General features: G+C 43.5%; 1 protein-coding gene across 1 annotated transcript in view; it reads left to right on the forward strand.

The window, feature by feature from the left end:
* The window catches only part of astn1 (astrotactin 1), a 352,841-nt gene that overhangs the window by 209,762 nt on the left and 115,527 nt on the right, over positions 1 to 27,552 (forward strand). The window lies entirely within an intron of this gene.

The following is a 27,552-nucleotide window of genomic DNA, read 5'->3' on the forward strand; positions in this document are numbered from 1 at the left end:
CAATCGACCGAACATGCTAAAAATCAAACACCTTGAAATCATAAACAACAGCCAAGCGTGTACCTAACACCTGAGCAGCTAATGCACTAACTGATGGGTCTTGTCATGTATTTAGTGGCGTAAAGATGCTGAGTTTGTTCGTCTTTCACATCACTATCAAAATGAATTTGATTTGGCGTCAAAGTGAACGTGGATGTGTTCCTTAAACTGACACCATCACACCAGCAGACCAAACACTGTCTGCAAAGCTGCATTCTTCATCATTCAACCTGTGTTTTACATCAGATGATGAGGAGATAACATCTCATGTGAAATAAGTTTGTCTTAGATGACAAAACATTATAAGTTTTGGCTGAATGAGACTGACTAAAATATTCATTATTTATTATTACCTAAAGGTTAAAAAAGACTAAAATGTCAACAGTTTTCATTGACTAAAACTGGGAGAAAAAAACCCACAGGATGAGGTTGACCAAATATGAAAACTAACAAGGACATTTTATAGAACGTCGACATAGTCTCTGTGACGTCACCCAAAGGTCTCTGAAGAGTCATTGTAAAGCTCAGTGACGCTGGCTCCGGCCGTCGCCATCTTGGCAGTGCTTGACTCTAATGGGCAAAAAGGTGAAACATGGATGGCACATGAGTGGAGCAGATGGGGCTGAATGAAGCCTGGTTGCTGGAGCCTCGCGGCTACCTGTCAGTTAAAGTGGCCACCCCATAATAACTGCATAACTTTAAGCATTAATATAATTTAAACTTTTGAGCAAAATGGGGGAATTGGCTCAGTGACCAAAGCTTTTTGGTACCAGGCTGTGAACACACATTATATCTGCTGTAAAGTTGGGCATTTTAAGCATGGCATGAGGGTCTATGGGGACTGACTCGCCTTTGGAGCCAGCCTCCAGTGGCCATTCGAAGAACTGCAGTTTTTGGCACTTCCACGTTAGCTTCATTTTTTGCACCTTTCATTTGACACAGGATAAGACTAAATACAAAAAAAAGTGACAAAATAAGCGTAATTATTGGCCTGAGCATCAAAGGTAAGGTGAGCATGTGTGTTTGTGAGTGTGTGGGATGTATGAGGAACACAGTCTAATTCCTGCACTTGTTTATGTATTCATAGATGGTACAGATTCATAATCTGTCACCCCCACAAAATACACAGAGGCACATAATGCTGAGTGTGTGTGTGTGTGTGTGTGTGTGTGTGTGTGTGTGTGTGTGTGTGTGTGTGCATTGTGATGGACTGGATTATTATGTCAGATTTAGAACTGGCGGGACTCTTGATCATACTTGAGCTGCAGGGTAAATGCTTGCCAGGAGAAATACTTAAACGTCGCATGGGACCTCTTTTAACAAGGCTCTTCTCTTGTTCCCTTCTTTCTTTTCTTTTTTTGGTTGTACCCTGTTGTGAAGAGATGTAATGGGCTCCCAGGGTGGCAGTCTTTCAGAAATGCTCTTGAGGTCCTTGTTTCAACCGTGAGTGGGTTTTTTTTCCAGCACTTTTTATGGAAGCACCCCTTGTAGATTGTTTTGGTCTTTTATGGGCTTCAGGTTGCAAACAAGCACAATCCAGCACAAAGCCTGTGTCTTTAACCTCAGTCCTTTTTACTATTGTCTGAAATGAGCCCGTAGTTACTGAAAGCTGGTATCTGATGTCTGGTAAGATCCAAATCATTGTTGAGAAGATATTTTGTGTCTTTGATCAGATTCTGCTTCAGACCCTGTTCCTACATGTACTATTGATTTATCGCTGAATGTGTATGCCCACACCACACATGCACCTGTGCATGGTAGTTGTCTATCACAATTTATTTTAAGGAACTTACAAAACAAATATATTAGATCCAAAAAAAGCAGTTTTTACTGACTTATTTAAACCAGTTTCACCCAAAGTTTTATTCATTTTATCAAAGTAATATATGTTTCTTTCATTTCAAGTGTGGTGACACTGTACTGTAAAAAAAAAAAAAAATGCAATGACCACTTTTTCGCAGCGCCCTTGGCACACGCTCAAAGCACCCCACCTCTGCCTTTGGGAGCTACTGATTTAGTCAGAGTTCATGTACAAATGCTTCTGTTAACATAACATTTAACATCGGACTTTGGCTTGCTTTGATGAATGAAAAAAAGTTTAAAGGTAGAAATTAGTTTATACTTCTCGAAGTAAGATGTCGTAAAAGGTTTTTTTTTATGGTGTCCACACCAAACCTTATTTGTTATTTGTAGTGGTGCTAATATTAATCATTTCAAACAGCCCGACTCACCGGTAGACTCATTCCAAAAGGTTGTTCATACTGAGGCATTATTCTTCATCACATTTGCTCTCGGTTTTGAATACAGCTGCACTAATAGCTCTTAATTTACATGCGTTTCATAGCCAGACAGACGACAGTTGTTCAATGACCTGTTTTCCAAGCAAAAGTTCCCATAAACACTCGTGTGCAGCAGTTCCATTAAATGTAATTTAATCAGATTCCTGCGCGTAAATGACAGCTTCATGCTGGATTGGTTATTTTCATTAGAAAGATCAAATTAAGTTGGCATGTTGCATCTGTCTGCAGTGTATGCGTGTGACACATCACAGTGTAATGCCACAATGCTCGTACCTTCTGGTGGCGTCTCTCTGAAGCAGAGCGCTCGCGGTCTGCGTCATAGCGCGGCTTTGTCACCATATCATGTTCTATCTCAAGCAATTACAGTCAACGACACGAGCGCTCTCCAGAAGCACTTGAAGCACTTGGACATGAATGAACAATCAAAGAAGTGAAATGTCTTCGTGTTTTGTTTTATTCCTCCAAATGCCAGCGTCCGTCTGTCAGCCATCCATCGTTTTGTCACCTGTTCTTCTTTTCTCGGCGGGTCTCAGCAGAGATAAGTAATGGCCCGTCTCTACCCGCCGTTTCACCTCAATGGCTCCAAACTGTCCCCACTCGTTTCCTTTGTTTGCCACGGCCACTTTTCTTCCCTTCCCTTACTTTGTCCAAGGACACCCCTGCTGCGCTGTTCGCTCCCAGTTACCTCTGCGCTGACAGATGGCATTAGATGACTGAGTTTTCCCAACCTCATGAAAAGTGCATTACTCTTCATTTCCAGCCGCCTGTGACACACCGCTCGCAGACGCTGCTAACCGATTCAACACAATCAAAAAAAAAACAAAAAAAACGCCATGATCCTCCTTTTCAGCCTCCTCTTCGGAAACTATGTGTGAAGTTTCCCCCCAGTTCATGCTGCAGCAGGGCAGTCGAAGGTTTTTGTTTGGATTGGTGTGAGTGAACTTGCACTTTCCAACAGAAATTTTTAAAATCATTTTTCATGAATAGAATCGGGATCAATATCCTGCACCACTGTATTTCACATGGGCTGGAAAGAAACTGATGTCTAACTGTACTCTTTGGGAAGGTAATTTGTTTTTAATGTTTAGGGAAAATAGAGACAGTGTTCTGTTGGTATTCTTCCAATTTACTCCAATTAGAGTAACCTATTTTTAGTCTGTGCATAGTTGGTCTGCTGAACATGCAAAAATGGGAAACTTATGTATAGGCGAGCATATAAATTAGCATATTCTCAACTAACTGAACCTAAATAAACGCTCACAACTTTGGATCTGTTTTCCCCATTATAAGTTTCTATGCATTGGTCTTTCCAGGGAAATGTCTGTGAAATTAGAAAACTATGAACCTGTAAAATGAAGCATTGCATATTTTTTATCACAAATGAACAAAACAGCCCATGCAAATATGTCTAACTGCGTAGAACAGTACTCTGAACAGTACTGCTACTGTTCAGAGTATTTCTAGCACTTAACTTGTGTTACTTGTATTGCATAGTATTACATTACTTTTCTCTTTGCTGGTTGCCATTGACCAGGCTATGGATTTAACAGTTGCAGGAAGCCATATTTCCCTCAGCCTACACTCCTGTTGTTATCAGTCCCCATGCTGAAGCCCCAATAAAAACATCGGATCTGGTCCACGTGGGACTGAAAATCTGATTGTCTGAACTGCTGCGAAATCTATCCAGAATCTATTTTTGCTGTCAGACAGAGCATGGTGATTACGTTGGGCTGTGAAGATCTGAAATTATTCAATCTAAGCGGGTAACTGTTTCAGCGCGTCCCAGGACCATCCATTTCGACGAAAAGAAATAGATTCCATTGGCAAAAACTTGAAATCAGAGTCATCTTTCTTAATCTCTTCCTGGCTTCTTGGAAACGTCCTGGCCTTTTGGAGGGAGTAATGAGCTCACAGGAGAGTTTCATGATCCATGTCCTCGCCCTTTGCTCCAAATACAAGATGTGCCCGACTGCAGCCGCCCTCCATATTCAGTGAGAAGCCGGGCTGATCGTTTTCTGCATTTTAGCTGCCTAAGGGCACAGCTGCTACCAGCAGTTTTAAGGCTTATTTATGTACGTGGTTGATAATTCTACATCAGATGGAGTCAGATTTAAAAAGGCTGCACAAAAATGATGGGCACTGTGTGTTTTTCCAGTGCTTCGCAGGATACTTTGGCTGGCATCGGTAGAGAAACGATGGTCTGCTGTTGCAGAAAACAGAGAAGTTTGTTGCATTCACCTCATTTGTGTCACTGAAGCAGCTCAAAGCTCTTCATCTCTATGAATTGCAAATATCTGGTTTACACGATTTCATACTAAATCACATACTGTGTGGGCTCCTTGGAAAAAAAGGAAAAAAAAAAAAAACAGGGAAAAGCTTTTGTGAATTCTCATGAATACAAAATGACACAGTTATTTAAAACAACCACTCCTCCAGCGTAGATTTTCACTTTAAAACAAAATCAATGAAAAGCGACCCAGAAACTGTGATATTTCGTGGCAATTGTGCACGGGCTGTGGATTGTAACGCAGCAGACCGGAGCTCAGGAGGTGAAAGAAGCACATAGTGCTCCACGGTCTGTAAAGTTAATTGAAGACTTACACCAGTTGTTTCCTAATGACCCAGGAACTTTAAAACAACACACAGACACACACCGATACATGCACACATACACGGCGCCTGACTATCATTGCTGTATCAGTCATGTTTGTAGAGCCACAGCCATAGCTCATTAACCGTGGTCTGTGTGTGCGTGCGTTTCTGTGTGTGTGTGTTTGGCCATGATGCCTTGTCTGGGTGATTAATAGCACTTTCCTCCCAGCACTAGGTTGTGATATGAGTTTCCTATTGTCAGACGCATGACCTCAATTACCACACCAGAGATCAGACACGAGCACGAGCCAGAAAGCCACTGCTGCTCTGTTCAGGGGTTTATTACATCAAGGAAATGCATTTGATCGGAAAGTTAAAGCCCTTTAAGGGCTGTTAGAAGCAGCTTTACTGGAAATTCAGTTAATAGAATATGGTTGTATTCTCCACATTAGCTGAATTGCTTGTGGAGACTCTTGCTTTTCTTATAACTCTACCTCCGTTTCTACTGGCTACCTGTAAAATTCCCTCATGTGCTCCTGCTCCTTCCTGTAGCCACAAATAATGGACGGGTACTATAATATTTAAAGCTGCACTAATGAATAATTTATACTGACAGTTAGTTAAATGTCTGCATGTGATGCAAGAAGTGTCTCGTGTTATCAAGTCAAGTCATAGTTTATTACAGCCCAGTATAAATAAGGCATGCCTCAAAGGGCTGCACACACAGTAAAAACAACAATGAACAGCCACCTTTGCAGTTTATTCAGCCCTTTGGAGCATTTTTGGGTCTTTTCGCTCATTATGTTGGTTTTCCAGTCTGCAACTATGTTTTGGTCCACTCCCACTGCTCTCATCAACGTCGTGTCCAGCGGCCGGCAGCAGTTTCAGCAACAAAGCCTTAATACTCACTGTCGGCTACCTGCTCAGAATCAAACAGCAGACGGACGAAGTCAGCGAGTGACTGGTGAACACAGTGGAGCATTTAGCAGCTAAAGAGCAAAATGGAATTGGTGGAGACTAAAACAGCTGAGAGGAGAGTGGATTTTGGATTTGCATTTCTCACATGGACAGAGGTATTATTCCAAATGAATGCTGATGTTGGTGTAGTTGGAAATTGTTAGAAATTATGAGGTTGTTGTTGTGTTTGGAGCTCAGTCCGCTGCCCTCAGGTGGACAAAAATAATCACTGAATACAGCTTTCAGAGATTAAGAGAGAGTTTTTTGATGCTTTTGCACAATAAGATGATTTAGACAACCAGATGTCCAAAAACACAGATAAATAAGCAGAGAAATATGTCAGATAAAGATATTTCCAGTGCCTGAGGAGTCACTGAAGGTTTGATGAGTGTGAAAACGAGGAGCACTGAAGCTGCACCAGGCCTTGCCACATTCTTAAGCTTTATATACTGTATATCGATATTTCTTTAATGTATCACCTATTTGTCTAGTTTTTTTTATATTTTCTTATTTCTTGAAGAACTGCCCTCAAACTTATTTAAAAACTAAAATGTTGGCAATATCATCCCGATTTCTCAAGGTTACATGTTTCTATACTCCTGAGAAGAATCTCACTCGTGTCAACAAATGCTGTGTGGGCTGCTCAAAAATGTTTCAAGGACTGCCTCCAAACTTCTTTAAAACACTCTTAAAATGGGGAGACTAGCAAAGGCATGTCGAACCCCCCTCTCTCGTTCACTCGGTGAACTGTCACACGGAAAATTTGTGAAGACCAGTTTGCTTGAAAACAGCTTCAAAATAATTAGATGCTTTGGAGTCCTGTCAAAACACTCCAGCAGCAATTAAAATTTGAATATGCCTCACAAACACGTAAAGGTGACATTATGGAGCTTGTTAAACTGTTAAATGTCAGATCAAATTGAAAATACCGTATACGGATGGAAATTTCTGACACAAGCAAAGGTGTTTCTGCAGCAAACAGACGGCAAACAGTGTCACTCAGACTGGAAACTCTTCCTGTTGTTTCCTCTTTGAATCTGTTTATCTTTATCTGCTGAGCTACCTCTGTTTTTTTTTTTTTTTTTCTCTGACTCGGGCTCTCAAACTATCCTCCTCGCTCTCTCTCTCTCAATTAAATCGCCATGACCTCCTTCCTCCACCTCAGCGCCCTCCCCCGCCGAGCCGGATGTCAGCTCTCCTCTAACCTCCAGCGCAGCGTTGCCTGCCGGAGTGCGCGCGAGTGTGATCACCCTGCCGGCAGCCAGGTAAAAATAGGTGCCTTATTTATTCTATTAGGGCCTGTCATTTTAACAAAGAAGCACCGGAGAAAGCCTCGCCCGGGGGGGGCGAGGATGGAGCAGAGGAGGAGGGGGAGGGGAGCAGTGAGGAAGAGCAGGAAAGACATGGGAGAAATTATTCGCAGCTGGCCGTGACCTCCGCGACCCCTCGACAACCGCACACAACACACGCGCCTCAGATTAGCACCACCTGCCCTACCTGGTTACCATCTGGGAATTACGCAACCCCCACTGGTCAAACCAGACAGCCGGCTTCTCTCTGTACACAGCTCTGTCTCTGCATTATTTCTCTGCTTCCGTTCAGTGAGCGTTCAGAAGTACATTCTGTTTGCTGAGATGAACGGCTAAAGTCTGGATCAGATAAGTTATTGCATGTATAACAAAGGGAAGAGCATACTTTTAATACATTATTGTACGAAATATCCTAAACTGTGCTGCCTTACTTTCATTTATTTGTGTGGATTAACTGCAGTGTGACCAATAAAAGATTCTTAGCCTGATCAGCCCTTTCATGTTCAGATAAAATAGAACTTTACTGATTGTGAAGGGAATTTGATGCCCAACATGCATCGTGAAATAATTACATACAGAACAAATCATCATCTATAATAAAATAAAACCTGCAGACAGTGTACAGAAAGGTGCAGCATCCACTGAAAATTAAAAAAGGAAACAGTTTATATTGTAACAAAAAATATATATTACTTTACATATCACTCCCTGCCAGCAGTGATTTGTGATAACTGTAGCCTGCTGTCCACGACTATAATCCGGTTTTGGTCTGTCAGCTGCTGAGCGCTCGTCTTTTTGTTTCAGGAGGTTTGAGGTTGTGGTTTTGCAGTGGAAAGTCTTAGTGTTTGTATCACTACCTGCACACAATTTACATTTACACAACAACGTCCTTGTCGTCATTCCTCCCGAACAAAATCAACGTAATGGGAATATTTTCAGCCCCTGAATGCAAGCATTGGGAAGGAAAACCAACAGGAAGTGTCTCCTTAAGGTGATGGACCTCTGTGTGCCACCAGAACAGCGTCAGTGCACCATGGCGTCGATTCTACACGTCCAAAAGATACTCCCTCATTTGGTGTTTGATGATGGTGGCAGACAGTATTGAGATCTGTTGGCTGTGAAGGTCACAGCGTATGATTCACATCGTTTTCCTACTCATCAAACCACGCAGTGACCCCTCCTGCCCTATGGATCTGATCACGTCCCGCATCGACATTCTCGGTCACCTTCGGTTTTTCCTTACACGTCGCACTGATGCACACGAGCGTAACGGTCGTCAGTGTCCACCACAGTTTGCTGATTTACTATCCACTGATGTCTTTCCCATAGATCTAAATGCAGATGTCACTTTCGTCGCTGCTCCGAAGCACTACCCAGTGGAGCAGTCTTTGTGAGTGAAGCTCCTGCCAGCCGTGCCCCAGCAGTGAACCCTCTTTCAAAGTCACTCAGATCTTTTCCTCTTGTCGTACTGATACAAACTCAGAATCAGCTGGGCCTGCTCAGCATTTCTATCCATGCCACGGAGCATGATTGGATTTTAACTGCTTCATTGTGCCATGCAGCGCACCTTTGTGCACGCATCTGCATTCGTTCCGCTTCTCCGTTCGTTTATTCACGTTTCTCCTCCGTCACCTGTCTGTAGCTTGCTGCTTCGTGACGAGCGCCCAGGACGGTTATGAAATGAGTCCGGGGTGTGAATGGATTGTTGGATTTCAAACCGGTCGGGGGGTGACAACAAAAGCAAGGGGATGAAATGTTCTTAGGAATTCACTACACTACTTGTTACTGGTAAAGTAATGTTATTACTGTAATGCATTACCTCTGTCGCCTTACTGCCCAACCCTGAAGATGATATCCACGTCTTAATCCCACCATCAAGTGTTGCCTTTCGATGAATTTAATTTATCTTCATGCCCTCGAAGGAATTCCCATCAGTGCAGCTTTTCACTCACAGCAGGACCGGATGGGCTTCAGATGAATTTTAAGGAGACAGACGTCGGCGTGGTGTCTGTGCCCACTGTGATGACACTGGCGCCCCAGCTGTGTGGAAGCTCGCATGGAGAAAGTCCCCTGATTATCAAACACATACTATTTCACCAGGTTTATTGTTTGATGGTCTTCAATGAGGTACCGTTTGCTGAAGCCCTTCAAGTGGCAGCTCTGCTCCCATGTCAAGGCAGAAATAACACTAACACACACAATGTGTGAAATGTTTTCTGTCCAGTTGTCATACAGTGAGCCGTTAGCCTAAGGCCATACAGTCTGCCATAAATATTCTACAGGTTCAGCGCTCGTTCTAGGTCTCGAAAGGTTGGTCAGTGTCTTGCACTTTTCTGCCAAGGCCATACTGACCTAATATTTTAGTCTCATATCTCACACTCGAGCCCCAAAAACCACCATATATGGACTGTTCATAGGATGTCTGTGTGTTCCACAGGAAAAGCAGCTGCTTTCTGTACAGTAGTAAAGCAGGTAAATATTGACATCGGATATTACTGTTTCATTGTGACTTGTTCTAAATATCCAGTAATAAGACACATGGCAGCCCCTCCAACATGGAGGAAGAACAGACAGCCCACCAACATTCCCCCACTATACGTCTTCAGCAGCGAGGCTGTCTCCTGGAGAGATGCCTCATTGTGCAGGCTCCTGAGGTTAAACAGAGTGCAGTATTCTCACACAATAAAACACTGATAACTGTTTTTACTAGCTTTTTTTTGTTGTTTTTTTTTATCACTGCATATTCTGCCCGACTGCCACAGTAGTAAACCACAGCGGACACACACCAGGGCATTTTATTCTCTTATCTGTGTAATTATCATTGAAGACAATAACAAAAGGGGTCAGAAAACTTGCCTCATAACCCAAACATGTAATGAGTTTAATAACAGCTGAATACAAAAACAAGATCTCTCACTGGCAGAAGCAATATATGCAGTGATGTGGTCCATATCAGATCATAACTGACAAAACGCTAAATAACAACCCATGAATGTCACATAAACTCCCTGTCGCAGAAAGAGTATTGAAACCTAAATACAGCGCTGGCTTTGGATATCAGTGTTAGCTTCTCTCACACAGTCAGGCTGCTCTCTAAACCTGGAGAGAAGCCAATAGAGCCTAACGTGGGTACTGTACCTCAGCTAACTCGACATATGTAATAGCATGTGTGGGTCCGAGGTGTTGCTGCTGTTTTCATAACCTGCTGTGTTATACATTCAGTCAATTAGTGTGAGCGTAGCTCCCCCATCCCTAAACTGATGAATGTGATGTAGTTGTTAATGCAGGCATTACACTCCATTACAATGCGTCGCATTCGTTTAGCGGACGTTTTTGTGTCTTACAGTAAGTTTAGACTAAGAAGCTTAGAGCGTGATACAGAGGAAGGACGGGCGGACTGGCCCATCCCGTGTATAACAGCGGGACTCTCAGAGTTTCATGAGTAATTATTAGATTTAGCAGAATATGAAACACATGATAAACGTAATTGATAAAAAGGTTTAATGCGACTTCTCAGCTACCACAAAGGTCTGCAGAGATTGGGTGGATGAGTGGCTGGTTAGAAAAGTCCAGAGATACGGCAAGGTTTTTTTTTTTTTTTTTAGCTGGGGGCGAGCATTTTCTAAATCAAAAACATTCAGATTGCTGCATCAGGATTTTGAAGATCTTGTTTTTAAAGGTATTTTATATATATATATATTTTTTTTTCATGAGGGTTTTCTCCCAACCTCTGTCAGCTTACTGTAACAAGAAGGAGGTCTGGCTACATGAGATTAGAAATAAGAAAGCAGAAGAAGTGGGTACTTAAGCAATGAGCAATCCTACCAGCAAGTCAGGATGGCCACCATGATAACACAGACGATTAATAGAAGTAAAGTCAGGGCATTTCACATTATTAGGATGTATAGCAATTATTCTTTTAATGTTGTTTACTCTTAAATGGGATGGTGATTTATGCAGTTTCTTTCTTCTCCCTCCTGCCAAATCTACTGTATCTGAGGTCAAGGAGTGACAGTAACGCATGAGTACAGTCCAGCTTTCAGGGAAAAGAAGAGGAGTGAGCAGGAAGAGCAGAGAGGAAGGTGAAAGAGGTGGGGGAAGGACTCAAGTCACGAGAAACAGATGGACAGAGACAGAAGAGCCGGTTGAAAAACATGCACACTTCATAAGGAATGAAGAAAGGGTGTTTGCTGAAACAAAACAGGAAAAGAGAGGAGATGACAGCAGAGGAGGTGAGAGGAGCAGATTACCAAGCGCACACAATGGGGATGACAAGGAGGAAGAGGAGGAGGAACGGTAGAGATGTTGCAGAGAGGAGTGGAGCAGCTGTGATACGAAGGCACGAGAAAGGATCTGAGGAGGTGTGGGTGGAGGTGTTGGAGGAGATGTCATGTGCCTCTCCGAGGAGGAGGCAGGGTGATAAATGTCTTCTGCCTGTTCAGTTACCAGACTATTACAGACAGACGTGGAGCAGATGTCTGCTAACTCCGTAACGTCGTTTCTGCAAGTGTGCGTTCGCTTGCATTTTCCAGCGTCTTTGCTCCCCCCGTGAGTCTGTCTGTGCACTTGTTTATGCGTGCATGTATGGAGCGCACGTGTGTGTGTGTGTGTGTGTGTGTGTGTGTGTGTGTGTGTGTGTGTCTGTGTGTGTGTGTGCGTGCGGTCCTGCAGCAGAAGGATGGAAAAGAGTCTTATCCGACTCGTCAAGTCTAACGAAGTGGAACTCTTCCAGCAGCTCAAGTTGAAGCCGGAGATGAGAAAACAGATTGTCCGGCTGCTCCGCTGCCACGAAGCTGGTTGATATCGAGCCTCGTCAGCACATTCGCAGACAGCGCGCATCGACAGAACAGAACAGAGCCAAGAGTGTATCAGTTTACATGCAACAGGATTACAGAAATCGCATTACCGCAGGATTATCTGAAAATAAAGACGGACAAAGAAACACGCTGCCGGTACTGAGAAGTCACTAATCAAATCGCAGATAGGCAAAGAGATGACACGCCGGTGCTCCTTTGCATAATGTATGCTAAGAGTAGAGACTTGAAAATGTGCTCAGGGTGTGCTTGGAAGAAATACAAAAGTAAGTTTTGCCCTCTCTCTTCGTGATCAGTGCGGCGTGCCTTCCAATATTTAACGATGAGCTGATTATATTGACTCAACGTGATGAGAGCTGGAATTTGAATACGGCCTCCTGTAACATATGTCGACTACCGGTTTGCTTTGTCGGGCCAGGAAGTGTGATGTCCTTGCAGGGCACACTGGGACAGGATTGGCGCACAAAGTGTAGCAGCTGCAGTCAAGTTACTTTTCAGATTAAGAATTCCCACGAAAAAACATACGATAAGACCGTACAATACATCAAACCAGCGCTTCCCAACCATTTAGACTTGTGAAGCCTTCCATAAATCTGTGTCGTCGTCATGTTTCAGGTGCCTAATAGTTGTTTGCAGTTCCACTAGAGACGTTTCCCCTCTAACCCCTCTCATATGGATTCATGTGACTTCCCTATCTCATGCATGACTTATTATCTCATAATTGCCCAACCTAATAATCACCTAATAATTACCTAAGTCCTAATCATAATTATAAGATCTGTATCTTGTAATTATGAGATATGTAATCTAGTCATGAAGGAGCTGCTGTTGTGGGCCGATGTGGTCGTCAGGTCAGCGGGGGCGCACAGATGCTGCGTGGTAATGATTTTTCAGCATCTGGAATGTCGGTTTTTGCTTCTATCGCAGCTGAGTTGGTTGCAAACTGACGGTTAACGAGTCCTCATTAGCTGATCACGTACGCATTCGGCTCGGACTTATAGGACAAGGCATGAGTGGAACGTTCATTAACACAGCACCCCAGCTTGAATGTGTTTCCACGCTTCGACTGTACATAATGCAAAACTTCACCCACACTTGTAACACATACACCGCGTTTGACACTTACTTCATTTACACAGTTTGCATGATGCTATCTTGGCAAGCAGGATGTGATTTTCTAAAGTTTATATGGAAATGCCTCAAAGTAAACGCATAAGAAAACAGAACACTGGGAGCATACAAATACGTAATGTCACTGCAGGGCAAAAGAAATGAATCAGTCGTGTTTGCTTTTAGGTAATTGAGTCTCCCGCCTCCGGTCTGAGTGCACATGTCAGACGTTATGCTGCTGCAGAAAAGCCTGTCTGTTACAGCATGTCCTCAAAGCAACTGGTTCTCTTCAGGGACAGAACTTAATCACTGTGTCTTTAAAAAACCCTTTTGTGTCTGCGTGTCTGTTTTTTAGACAAATACAGCTGCTGTTTTACATTTGATTTATATTTGAGTGTTTTACTAAAGCTGGCAGTAGTAAATTCAGTTTTTCAGAGAGTGGACCAGCCATCACATTAATGTCTCGGGTCTGACCAGCGGCAAAACTTTCATCAGATCCCTGTGAAATGTTTCAGTCAGATTGTGAAATCCTCACAGTGAGGATGCGGTTCTCACAGGCACGCACATCTCTGTAAACAAGCTTGGCTAGTTATCCCGTGTGCCTGTGCGCTCATTCAGAGGCACGCACGTACATTAACAAGCATCCGGAGACACTAAAAAGGACAGGCGGCCTTAAATCTGCTGCCTACCAGACAGCTGTGAGTCATTTTCCTTGCTCAGCAAAACAGCCACTTTAGACAGGTTTATTTCATCAAAGTGGAAGCCTAAAAGATATCATAGGGAATGAATAGTCTGTCTGAGTCAGCTCAGCGTTTGATAACTTGGGGCGTTTTAAGTTTTGAGAGAAAGGAGAGGCTGGGTAGGGAGTTGCTCGCTGCTGCTGTATGTTAGGGCCAAAATGTAGTTTTTACAGCTGCCTATAATAAAGTCTTGCAAAATCGTGTATATCGTCATATATGTGTTGTCAACATAGTGGATGCAATATCATTGCATAATATCAGTATTTTGTACACTGCTTATATGAATGCAGTAAATGAGGTTCAGTGTTACACAAAATTCACTGCTGTGTTTTCAGTACAATAGACCAGACATTCATGAAGACATTAAATTCCTTTTCATTCATAAAGCTTTAAAAACAGTGCACTCAAACATGGACGTCTGCACATAATGAACATTTGTTCCAGTCAGTTTATACAACTCCTGTCTTGCACATTAAGGCAATCAAGATGAAACGATGCTCACCAGAAAAACAACAGCTCAGATCAGCCAACACTCAAAATTAACTACTGTAGCTTTACATTGTCTGTCTGTGCAACTCTGCCTCCTAAAAATAAAGTTTACATAATGACTTTGAATTTGCGAGAGAGAATATGTCTGGGGTTTTTTTTACAATGCATGCCACCCAGACTATGTTCTTTATCAACAGAATGAAGGGACTATTGATTACCTTATGTGGCAAGTTGCTAAATGTTGACTTTGAACGTCTGAGTAAAATGTTCACCGACAGCTTATTTTATTCCCCCTATTTGCAATGCTGTATCATCTCAGGGCAACTAAGGAACAATTACACTTTTATGGTCGTGTGTCGGCACTCTCGGCATCGGTTACGATTGTGCTCTCAGTTAAATATTGAAAAAGTGACTTTAAGCGTGAGACACAAAGTGGTTTCACTTTGTCATCATTCAGCCGAAACCACAATCGAACCTCAACTAAAATCCTTTTGTTGCCTGAACCACACGCAAGACTCAGGCTGCAAACCCCAGCTTGCAGTATCACAGTCCAGCACTTTTCACGCCCATCGTCCACCCTGACCACGCCCCCACGACTTCTGTTAAGTATAATATATAATGTAGCACTCAGAGTTATGTTCCCCCTCTAAATGTACATAACTAGCCAAACGTACCACTAGTATATCAACAGGCTGGTGACTTTTGTCTCTCTAGAACAGAAGCCGAGGTAATGTTCTCATAGCACCACAAGCCTCTTAGCGAGTAGCAGGTAAACCCGGCAGATCAGAGAACAGTCGTGTGAATCATGATGTCGTCCGGCCGACAGGGGCGATAGATCAGGAAACGCTCCCCCGGGTCATTTTTAAAGGTGTGAAAAACAACTTCGTATTGATGATTGATGATAGGTGACTGATGCTTGCATTACGTCTCACAATGCCAGGCAGTAAAAATGAGAATATGCTTTACACATTATGCTCTGTCAGGACCACGCGTCATTTATTTTACACCGCGTGGCTGCAGCAAGAAAAGCTACGAGGATATTAAAAGGAAAGAGGAAATATCTCTGATATGTAGTGATTGATGCAATGTTGCAAGAGGCTTGCAGCTGCCCCGGATGGCCTTGAATTTAATTCCAGTTAACTGTAACATGGTCTTCTCGAGAATGTGTCCTGGTGTTGGTTTATACGCCCTCTAATATTCAATTAAATGTAGTGAATTGGCATTTTTTTAGTACACACACTTGCTATCCTTAAACTCCAGCAACTTGGCCAATGAAACCGAGCCCGCCATCCCTTCGCCTCTTATCTGAAATACACTACTCACTGACGTGCCAGTTGTGATTCATTATGTATTGTAGCCCTCCTCGTGTTATCCAGTATTTTCTAATCATGTCCTGCGTGGTCCGTTTCGGTCCGGCCCTCCAACATCCACTCTTCTCCACAGAAATTTAATTCCGCTCTCAGCCAGTCAAGGTCGTCCCCCAGATGAAATTTAAGCATTTTATTCTCCTTGGCGGGAGGAGATGGTGGAGTTGAGAGGCAGCCGGCCTGGCATCACCATCATTCCGCTTCTTTTCAGCCTTTTCTTTCTCTCTCGTATTATTCTTGGTTTTGCTCTTGCCAGAGAAGGAGCATTTTGACCCATTTACTTTCTTTTCTTTTGCAAAGACGGAGCTTTTTGTTGTATCTTTTTCTTCTTTTTTTCATGTTCTAATCTTCCTCCCCTCCCACTTTAAGTCCTGCCCGCAGGGGATTCTCTGTTAAATGCTCTTCACACTCCTGCATTTTTCTGTCATCTTTTTTTGTGCCTGCTTCTATCTTTTTCTCTCTCTTCCTGTTGGCCGTGGCAGATTAGACAGTAGATATGCAGGGAAATCTTGTGTTGGCACTCTTTTGGGGGTGGAGCAATGAACTTTCTGTGACACAGATGATGCAATGCAGATCATTTAGAAATATCTTAATGTTGTTCTTTTGAAATTAAGGTGCAACTGGACCATCAGTAGAATATGAACGATGTGATCCAAGGAAATTGAACTGACTTGATGCAGTGTGTTAGAGCGTGGTGTGCAGGGTGGGTGTGCATTGATCGTGAATGGAAGTAAGAACTCATCAACCTCATATGAGAACAACAGATGACAACTCGGAAATGGCACTGGACACAAACAGCGAATGAAATGCCCCGCACACCACTCTGTGTTTTCAGCCATACAGGTTCATAAGACCTCCTCCACTCAGGCTTCAGTCGGGTGGAGCAAAGCTGGCAATTACGTATGACCACCAAGCTCAGCGTCGCCTACCAATAAAGTGTGAGTTGTCCCAAGAGAGTCGGGGAAATTAATTCAATTAATCACAGTCTGTTCACGTCCATGGTGCTGAGAGGAGTTCTAATTAGACAACATCAGTGAAAACACCTGTTCAAACCACACAAAGAAAGCTAACCCATGTTAGCACAATTTATAGTATGCAACTGCACAGTCTGTCATATGACACTCAGTCAAAAGAGTTCCAGTGGCTGTAAGTGAGGTTTGGTAAAAGAGGGATATTCCACAAGTGACTATAAACACACTGAACATACAGCTGTATTTCAGCTGTAGAAACAGTTAACACAATAATCTTTAACACAATCCGAATGATTCAGTCATGAGGGCACAAAAAAAGACTCTTTATGGAGTCACAGTTCTGGTAATCTGAGCAATATAAGTCCAACGGTCACTCTCCTTTTAGGTCTGCTTTGGTCTCCACCAACTTCAACTGGTCTCTAAAGTCATACACCCTTTGGTGCTGGCCAGGTAGTGTACAGTACAGTACAGTACTGTCAGAGATTGTGGTTGGAAATGAGGCTGATGAGAGCAGTGAGTAAATGTGCCATCGACTGGATGGAAAAAGTGAAATGCTTCACACGTCTGTAGGACTGGGGGTAATTATCTGCGGGTTTGTCAGTATCAGCAAACCCCCTTTCACCTTTTCACCTAACGCAGCATGGACAAAGCATGGTTAAAAGCTCGAACAGACTGCTGAAGACTGAACCACTGCATGCTTTCAGCTGCTGAAAGTGTGACAGGAACCTTTGCTGAGAGGCCTTCACTGATGCAGCGCCTGGTGTCACACCTGTGCTGACACAAACTACACAAAAAGGAAAAAAAATGGAAATAAAGCTTCCTGCTGACAGAGATAATGGCACATCAATGATGCTGCAGGTAACATATACATACTTCACTACACACAACTTAGAAAAATGACAAATTCCTTCCATACATACATAGAAAGTGTGTTAGCACTTCTGCATATTAAATATTCAATAATAAATCACTGCTGTGTGGACCTACACTCAGTACCTTCAGTAGTGCATGAAGCTTTTCGTCTGTTGCTCTGCTCTCACCTCTAACCCCAGAGTCCCACGCCCCATCCTATTAGTCATCCCAATTTTCTCAACCGCCAGCGTCCTCCAGGACGGTCCAGTGTGTCGACACCGCGGCCCGTCTGCTGCTCTGAGCTCCAATCTGCAGTATCCATGGCTTCTCCTTCCATTTGCGAATGCCTCTGTCCATCAGCGCTCAGTCGTGTACATTTCCAGTAGAAAATCTGGTGTGGTTAATAAGCAGAGGAAAAACAAAACCCATGGTGTTTTCTCCGTTTGGTCCGATCGCAGTTGGAAACAGTTCTTTCCAACCTGAATTCATTAAGTTCACTTCTTTTATTTCAAAACAAAAACCCTTCACCGTTTAATTGGCTTTGCTGCTTTTTTCCTCATCGTTTTGAAAAGTGAATGTGTTTGGTGGATTTTGATGAGGAACCCCAGTCTTATCATAGAACTGGCAATTTCTATAAAAAGCATTAATTTCACAGTGGATTTGTACAAACCGGCAAACTGCAAGAGTATGTTGGACCCAGTCTTCTTTTGCTTTCATTAACTAGGGATTAGGCAAACCCTGTCTGTGTACTGTGCTGGGTAGTATGCTTGTTCATTCACAATCATGTGTGTGTGTGTGTGTGTGCTTTGAAGGCATTTTCTAAACTTACAGAGTCTAGCTGGTCTATGATTTAATGAGGACGTGTGACAGAAATATCTTCCCCATAGAGAGACAGAAAGCGAGAAGGGAAGAGAGAGAGAGAGAGAGAGAGATATCAAGGACAGTTGGAGAAATAACTGTACAGTCAGCTGGGACATCTTAGTGGTAACTCCATCGCTGTCCCCAGTGTCTTTGCAAATGTCTAAAAGCAGCAGCTTTGCCAGCTTTGTAATCTGCTGCCTGACTCGAGTCCATTTTAATTTGCAATCAAGGCACACTACTGAGCTCTGTGTGTTTTCATGTCGCAAACTCGGTCTCTCTGCGTGGGATTTGTGCGTTTCCATGCACAAGTGAACCTCGTTAGTATCATCGCGTCTCGCAGTTCTCATTGTAGCGATGATCACATATGAAAAGCCACGCAGCTAACACGCGGACATGTTGTCCTTTCATTATAGAAGGATTATTAGAGCAAGACAGTGTGACTTTTAAAATAAGGAATAAGACACGCTCCCTGCTACAAACGGATTGTTCAACCCATGAGCAGTAAAACACACCCTTGCTTAATTCAGTTCGCTCATGGATCTTGTTTTTGCAGCCTCATTTGCTCTGGTATGGCCAGAATCAGGGTTTGCTTCCACAGATGGTGGTAGTGGTGGCACGGAGAAGGAAAATTAATACATTTTTTTAATGTATATTCCAATAGAGCTGTCAGTGCCATGTTCAGCCCTGAGTATTGTTTGCAGGTATGCCTTTCAGGCTGCAGCTCAGTGTCGCTCGTGACGCTTAGAGTGCACAGTCACTGACTTGGGGGAGTGTGTCAACATTTTTATCAAGTCCAAACTGTAATAGTGTAAAATAGGATTTTGAAAAGTGAGGTGGAAGTTACGTCCTTGTAGCTAATCGTTGTAAACTTCAGATAGATGCTGTTCAATGATGGCAATTACTGAGGCAGTTTTCTAACCTTTCCTCCCACTGTTACACTTTGTTTCTGCAATTACCCAGTAATTGTCTCTCGTGGCCACAGTTACCGCTGTTTAGCAAAGGTTTCATCGTTCTTCCTTAAAGTCAGACTGAAAATAGATTTGTAAACACACACTGATCTGTCCACTATATAACTTGCATATATCGATCACGTAATTTCATTTAAATTTTATTCACATGAATCAGTAAGGTCAGTGTTTTGTTGTAGGTTGGCAGTGACAGACTGCAACCCGCAAGAAGAGCCGCATAGACATTAACTACCAGCAGCTTTAGCGAACGCGTCCTTATCTTTAAACAAGAGCAAATGTCTCGCCCTGTAGCTTTGTTAGCTGAATGGTCCTCCCTGCAGACATTGACAATGAGGGAGTGCACTGTTAATGTCAGTTTGCAGGCGTTTGTTTTCACTGGATCTCCGTGGCCCTGCGAGCTCAACTGTCAGTCAAACGCAGACGGCAGCGCACCCACTCAGGCTTTGTGCAGGAAGCACTTTGGCCCGCTTTGTGACAGGGAAATGTTCGACTAATTGTGCTTCTGGACGGACCTCACAACTGTGCGACACCCTTGTTCCCACGGACTGTACGCCAAAGTGACAAATTGCAGGGGAGCAGGCAGATCGCTGGTTAACACCATGTGACACCAGTTTAGTTTCATTTTCACAAAGTGCTCAGCATGCAATTCAAAATCAGTAGATTGAATGTATGCGAGGCAGACAGCGGCGTGGCCGTCTCCCACAGCGCACTCTCAAAAACAGATTTTGTTTCTCCCACGTTAAATAAACACAAGCGGAATGACACGATCTTAAAAGCTAAGTTCGAAGTGCTTACTATCACCCACCAAAACACAGAGAAAAATCTAAAACACTAAGACCTTACCTTGAGCGATGTAACACGCTTAAAAAGCCACTGCTACAGATATGAATACAGCACATGGAGCTTGTGAAGTCCCCTAAACTATATTATGCATGTTAGCGTCAACAGATGGAAGCACATAGAGAATACCAAGGCTTTCCAAACACTTTGATATTAAGTTCCCCCTGATAGATGAACATGAGAGATGCATAGAAATGCATCTGATTATTTATTATTGAACATAATTTGGCAAACACTTTACAAATGTTCACACTGCGGAGATGACAGCAACATCACATGCAGCATGATTGATTGATTTCAAATTGCCATATGTTAATATGACATATTCCTGCGCGGTGCCGCCACCCTGCTTTGGAGATGTGCACGTAGCACGGGGCCGAGGTGAACTCCTTTTAGTTCCCGCTGCTCAACACATTCCTCACTTTATGCTTTAAACCCAGCAGAGATTAGACCGAGGACCCCACGTACACAGCGAAACGCAGACAAATTGGCAACTGGAATTAATTAGACAGCGCTCCACATTCTGCATGTAGATTGGAGACAGTGCTTGGCAGGGAGAAGCTCGCTTCCGTCTGGTTTGAATCCATGTGGCCCGAGTGTGTGTAAACATGACTGTCAGAGTGTGTTGAACAAGGTGGTTAACCAGTGGAGCTGTTCAGTGATTAACAAGACTGGTTCTGGGAAGCACCTAATTATAATACAGAGAGCCCAAACCCATTTCAGAGAACACACCTAATACAATTATGGAGATATTTCCTTCCAAACTGTTGCATAAACAGACATTCTTTAGGCTGATTCATCAACTGTCACACTTTAAACGTATTACAACATCATTTCATGGGCTTTTCAATCCATTTTGCATAATATAATTAGATTCTGGCAACCCTTTTCATCATCAGCATACTTGTTGTGTGTCATAGTTGAAAATATTGCCAAGTCAGACTCTGTGCGCCCTGTTCCTGCCATCCAGCACATCACGTCGGGCCCTGTGCTTAAGCCCCAATCTGTCACTTCACGTGGAGTTGTTCCCTGCAGCCGATGACTCTGAATGCTTTTTAAAGTCAGCATCAGAGGCGCTGCCATTGTTGGACCTCACCTCAGAACAAAGCACCGGTCGAGTGTGCGTCAGTTTGAGGATGTGAAAATAATATAAAGATATCGATCAAAGATATTGATTCCTTCTGAAGCACAGTTCAGCGTTCCAGGTGACTCCTGCGCCTACACATACCTTACATTAATGTGTGCATCCTGCATTTAAAAAGGAGTTGCACAGATAGCGAGACTAACAAGATGATATAGAAAGAGGTTTACTGGAGCTGTGGTGGATTTGCAGAGGTTCATCGGGTAACTGAAGGGCATTTTTGTCTGGAAAATAGGTCTAAAAATGTGTGTTGGTATAGTGAAGGCAGAGCTGTGGTGGGGAGAGAGCCTTTAATTAGCTTGTTTTCAATAGAAACATAATTGGCACAGAAGAGGTGTGCAAAACAAAAGGTGTGCCGAGTTCTGGCTGCGTGGTCATTAAAACGAAGACGAACTTGAATATGAAGTCTGTTTACTGAGCTCATAATGAGCAATCTTTTCATTTACCTTTTTCCATTTAACTTTCAATCGCTTTTACATGTAATAGTTTAATCACTGCTTTCCTTAATAAAATGTCATTTTATCATTTTATTAGCCCTGCTGCCAGAGGGGAAGCTGTTGGGTTGCCATGAATTTTCTATCACTCATCGTAGGGATGAACTCTGATAACCTACTGCCTGAATTTTCATCATCTCGTCGAAACGCTGATGTGTCTGCTACTTAGGTTTGTGAAAAGAGTTCTTGCATAACTAATGACTGTCCCGGCAGCCTCAGGGAGCTTTGTGTTTCAAACATGCAAAACTAAAATTGTGATCACGGTACCTGCTCAACAAAACCATGTTAAACCATACCTGCATACTAACGTTGCTACATCTACTCCACCGCAGCCACGAAGGGTCAGCGCCAAACTTTTATCCTCAGCTAACAGTTTGGTTGTCTTTACAAAGCCCAGCGACCAGACTCCACCTTTCACCCATGGCACCGTTTACAGTGAGGGTCTGTCTCCGTGTGCTGACAGTGTTTATCATGTATGCCAGACGTCAACACCGTCAATATATTAATGAGACTGCGAATGAAATCAATCATTGTCACCTTCCAGCCATGTCTGTTTATACTGTCACTCATATCCTGCAACTCCTTCCAACTCTCTGCAATGAAAAACTCAACTTCCTCCCACACATTACAAGTTTTTGTCCAGTTGAAGAGTCTCTCCTCTCAAGTTTATATACGAGTTAACTGTTCAGTCAGTGTCTGTTTCATCATGGCTCACTGTTCTGTAGCTCACCCAGAACTTTAGTCCTCGCTCTGCTGCTGCTGGTCAGCGTCTTTCATTTTGACTGACATGAAGTGATTCTCCACAGCACATGAATGGATTCAAAAAGTTTGTGTCGAACTGTGAGAACTTTAGCTTTGTTCCAGGAGGGCTGCTAATTAAACTGGGAGCGAAACCTTTTTGCCCACGTGTTCGGTTAGTTTGGGACCGTGCGTCGGCTCTTTAAGCACTTTAATTACCGCTCATATGGCGAAGGCTTCACGCTCCAGCAGCGTTTTTGTTGCTGAAGATTGAGAAGGTCACGCATGAGAAACTGCTGAAGTTATAGAACGTACTATAATGGATGAGACACGTGGAAAAACGATGAGATAGTAGGTTATGATGCTGTGCAGCTGCGTGTGTGTGTGTGTGCTTGTCTCTGTATATGTGTGTATGTGCAGCTGTACATTAAGCCGGTTCTGGTGATCCACAGAGCAAATGAAGAGTTATGACAATTTTGCTCATGAGGTTTCATCGGTGCATGAAAGTGTGTGTGTGTTTGTGTGTGTGTGTGTGTGTGTGTGTGCGTGTGGTTGCTTAAGGCCATTCCCATCTCCCTCATTGCTCTGTACTCAAAGGTCTCTCCTCTCTCAGTAGAGAAAATATGCTGTTGTCCTTTATTTGAAAAAAAAAAAACTTTATTTGAACTTGGCCCCAGTCTAATTCTTCTGTCCCTTTTTGCCACTGCTGCAGGTCGATAGTTTCCTGTCTCGACAAAATCGGGCACAAAATCTCTCGCCTCCTCCTGGGTTATTGAATAAAATGAAGGAATTAGTTTTCTGCCCTGTGGCCTGTGAGTGTGTATGTGTGTGTGTATGTGTGTGGACATGCATTACTAATGTTGTGGGGACATTTGTTTACACACTTTTTTCCTTATGGGGACAAAGCACAAGTCTCCATCATGTAAATCATCAGAATTTAGTTTGAAGATTGGGTTAGGGTCTGCGTACGTCTCCAAAAAATGAATGTAAGTCAATGTACCATTGTGTTTGAAAGTTGGTGTGTGTATGTCAGAAAAGTATCAAAGTATTGCCATGGCTGCGGCATGCCTAAATGCACATGTGTCCACATGTTGTGAGATTTCACACACACACTCACACACACACACACACACACACACACACACACACACACACACAGAGAGAGAGAGAGAAGCTCACACACACCAAGTTTGATCCCGTCCCATGCTGCGTTGTAAGATTAGCTGAGGATGAGAGCGTCAGGTGTGTGCTTATGTACCAGATGGAACTGAGGAGGTAGCGTTTTATGTTGAGCTCACACGTTCTGCAAATGTATTTAAATATATTCAGAACGTAAAGCCGAGCCTCGCTGCGGTTTCATGTGTGTAGGGAGGCAAAGTCTATCCATGTGCAAAGTGCATGAAGGTGCAGAGAGAATGGCTGCTTTGTGTTGTCAGCACCAGTTTGTCTCATCTGCCCTGCCATTTTCACCACCATCCCTATGGTGGATGAAGGTGAAGCTTCTGGAAAGTTTGTCATCACATCCTAATAATAGTTTTAAAGCAGCTGAGGAAGAATAGCGACGATGACTCGTAGCTGTGTTATCTCCTCGCCCTGCGACAGTCAAATCAGATCTGGTTGGATCTCTGGATTTTAATATCAGAGACTGTTCCTTCCTCACCAGAAGCTGTCTGTTGATCGATGGTTTTGGAAAACCGAATGGCATGTGTGTGATCACTCAGGGAAGAATAATCACAGATGTTAGTCCCGTGATTCACAGATTTGTCTCTTTTCACGTTCTTGACTTTGTGCCATATGTGCACCGTGCGACACGTCGTGCTGGCAAACAGAGGGGATCTCTTATGTTTCCTGTTTTGTGAGTTAGGAAGCCTTCCCGTCCTTCCTGCTCCTCTGTGATGCCCGTGCGTAGCACCGAAAACTGTAGGAGGCAGCTAATCCTTCACCACGTTCAGGATCTAACTCATAGATTGACCTGATTAGCAATATTATTGCTTCTATCTACCAATTCTTCGTGGAATAGACTCTTTAAGGAAACACATAGGCGGAATTAATAACATTTATGATTCCATGTAGGTGAGCCGGCTGCAGACCTCTGGTATTGCTCACGCTCACTCGCAAACATGGCTGAAGAGACACTAAATGGAATGCAGCCATCGTTGATGTTTTTCACACCTGGACTTTTCCTTTCTTTGACAAGACAAAGGCTCTTGAGGCCTTTTTCCCGGCAGCCATTTTTTAAGCACGTTACAGTACATTCTTTCTGGATTGAAGCATCGCACTTGTTAAATTTTGCCTACTTTACCGTGCGTCGGATAAATCACTTCAGAAATGTTGCTTCACAGAGAAGCTGAAAGGGATTCTGGGTGTCACAGCTTCACCTCCATGTCTGCTGCTGTCGAGTCGTGACAAATCGCTCATCACCGTGTGAGTGGCACACTTTGCCACTCTTCATAACTTGCCAAAGCGATGTGAGATTTGTGAACGTGGGGAATTACCTGACTTTGTCTGGCGCTTCTCACGCCGAAGGTAGCGATAAGAAAAGGAGAAACCTGTGCTCAACCCCGGACCAAATCATTTCTCTCCACTCTCGCTTATCAGCGCTCTGTGGAGGGGAGCTAATTCAGCCAGCATGAGGCTACAAAACATCTTGATTAACATATCTTAGCAAACTCCAGGTCCTGCACTGAGGGCTTGTTTTCTAGGTAAAGCGTATATATAATTCTGTTAGTTCATCTTTACCACACATATGCATGCGAGGAATAAAGCCTCAAAGCTCAGTGGGATACAGCGAGCGTCATGATAAAATCTGTTTGACTACAGTTCGATTTCATCATGGCTTCTTTGTTCCTGCAGCTGCGCCAGCATCGCCATTGAAATCCTTCACTACCGGGCTACTGCCACCCATATTTCTTTTTCATCAAAGCAAACACGTCACCAACTGAGCCCTCAATCCTATTTCATGGGGTTAAGTACGTGTGATTGGGATACAGGGTACTTAGTTTTGCATGTGCCTTTCAATTAAAATACCAAATAAAACCACCGCCACTAATCCTCACCATGTGGCAGCATTGAACAGAACAAACCTCACAATCACACACACGGGGTTAAATTAACTTTCACTTCCATGTGTAAATTCAGGCAGCAATTAATTTGTTGATGAAAAACCATTCATCTTTAGTTAGTTCTTGATTGGATGTGGCGGCCTCCTCCTGGCGAATGCTGTTCAGGATCTGGATTTCGCAGGAAACCAACTTAAACTGAACTGATTTTGAATTGAACACAGGAGCTCCCACCGTCACACACACGGCCGTCACCATGGAACACACACACACACCCAACAAAGAGTACACCCGTTTAGTACAAGTGGTGTCATGCTACTAAATTGCCCCCTACAGGCCAACAGCACCACAGCACCTTCATTGAAAGAGAGCGAGTCCCAGCAGTTTGACTGGATGTACTGTAACAGAGCCTGGGGGGGCCTCAGCCAAATCCGTTTCAGTGGAATTATGAATATTAAATACTGGAGCAGCCCGAGACCTCGCCGTATCCCGCTTCCTCTTTTTGTTTGCCAACTGAGCTGTATCGGTCCTCCTAGTTTATTCTCGTGTCTAATTATCCCCACAGAACGCAAGAAAAGCGGGAGACTCTCCATTCTGTTCTTCTGTTTAATTACGTCTGAAGATGAGGAAGGGAGAGGGGAGGGCACACACTCGTCTAAAGAAGAGAGCATTTGACTTCCAAGGGCTTTCCATTTTGCATGCAGCACACACTCTCAGTCTGAATCGAGCACAAGCTGGTTCTTTCTTTCTCTGAATCCATTTTATTGGATAATGAGTATTGTCTGTGTCCTGCAGAAACCTCATATGTCTTAAATTGCACTGTGGCTTTTAAGGATATGAGAAAACGCAGAACTAAATGGTCTGTCTTCACAGGAATGTATTCATAGAAATGAAACCCAGTCAGAGAAAAATTTCCATCCGTTTTTATTTGTGAACAGCAATTTCATCAGTTTAGACAGGCTTAAATGTTCCTGACAGCGATTCAAAGTATGTGTTATAGGTATACGGTATCAGCCTGAAATACATCATATGACAAGTAGGTCAAATGAGAGAGCGAGAAAGAGAAGGGACAACAAACTGTACAACAGAGGCCTTCAGTTGGACCTGATAACACAGGTCAATGCTGAAAAAAAACTGAGATCACCTGGATGCCTCAACAATGAGACACTTCAGTGGGGAAAGCTATTTTTTGATGTGATATGTTGGTATGTTGGTGATATATTATGTCTTACCTACTGGTGATTATAGCTTCGACTTACTGGACTTCACATGTGGCTCAAAATCAAGGAACAAGGGCCAGTCCAGTCATGCAAGGACAAAATTATTTTCAATTTCGTATTTTTTTCTCTCTGATCTCTCTGACATTCGCATGGTCATCCGAGACACCCTCAGTCATTACCGTGTGCTCAAAGCGAGCAGCTCAGTGGTGCAGTCGGACTGACGTTCACGTCCTGTGCACAGGGCGCTGTTGACCTGCGTAGCGCGTGCAGCAAAGCTAAGTTAGCCTTGACACAAATTTGCTGCTGCATTCGCAGTGACGCGTCCATCCACTATGGTGCACGCTGTGCGAGACACCAAAATACTGAACAGCGCCAAGCGGGCGCAAGGGAGCACCTCGGAGATCTTGCTGGTGGTGTCTAAGGAATGCGTGAATTGAATTAAGTGTATGACACTGACACCACTCCACCCCCCGCTGCGCCGTCTCAGTGTGACCCTACGATCTGCCCTGCACACTAATGCACAATAGCTGCATATTAATGTAATTTGTAGAATAATTGGTTGGTCAGTGCCACCAGCAAGGCTTCCTGACCGCTGGCCCCCTGTCCAGCAGGTCAAATTAGCCAGGCTAGCAGCAAGGGCGTGGCCCCTCTCTGGCTTCCCACCAACAACCACGACCATTTGTGATACCT

This window comes from Chelmon rostratus, chromosome 12 (assembly GCF_017976325.1).
Source record: "Chelmon rostratus isolate fCheRos1 chromosome 12, fCheRos1.pri, whole genome shotgun sequence".
Classification (NCBI taxonomy): Eukaryota; Metazoa; Chordata; class Actinopteri; order Chaetodontiformes; family Chaetodontidae; genus Chelmon; species Chelmon rostratus.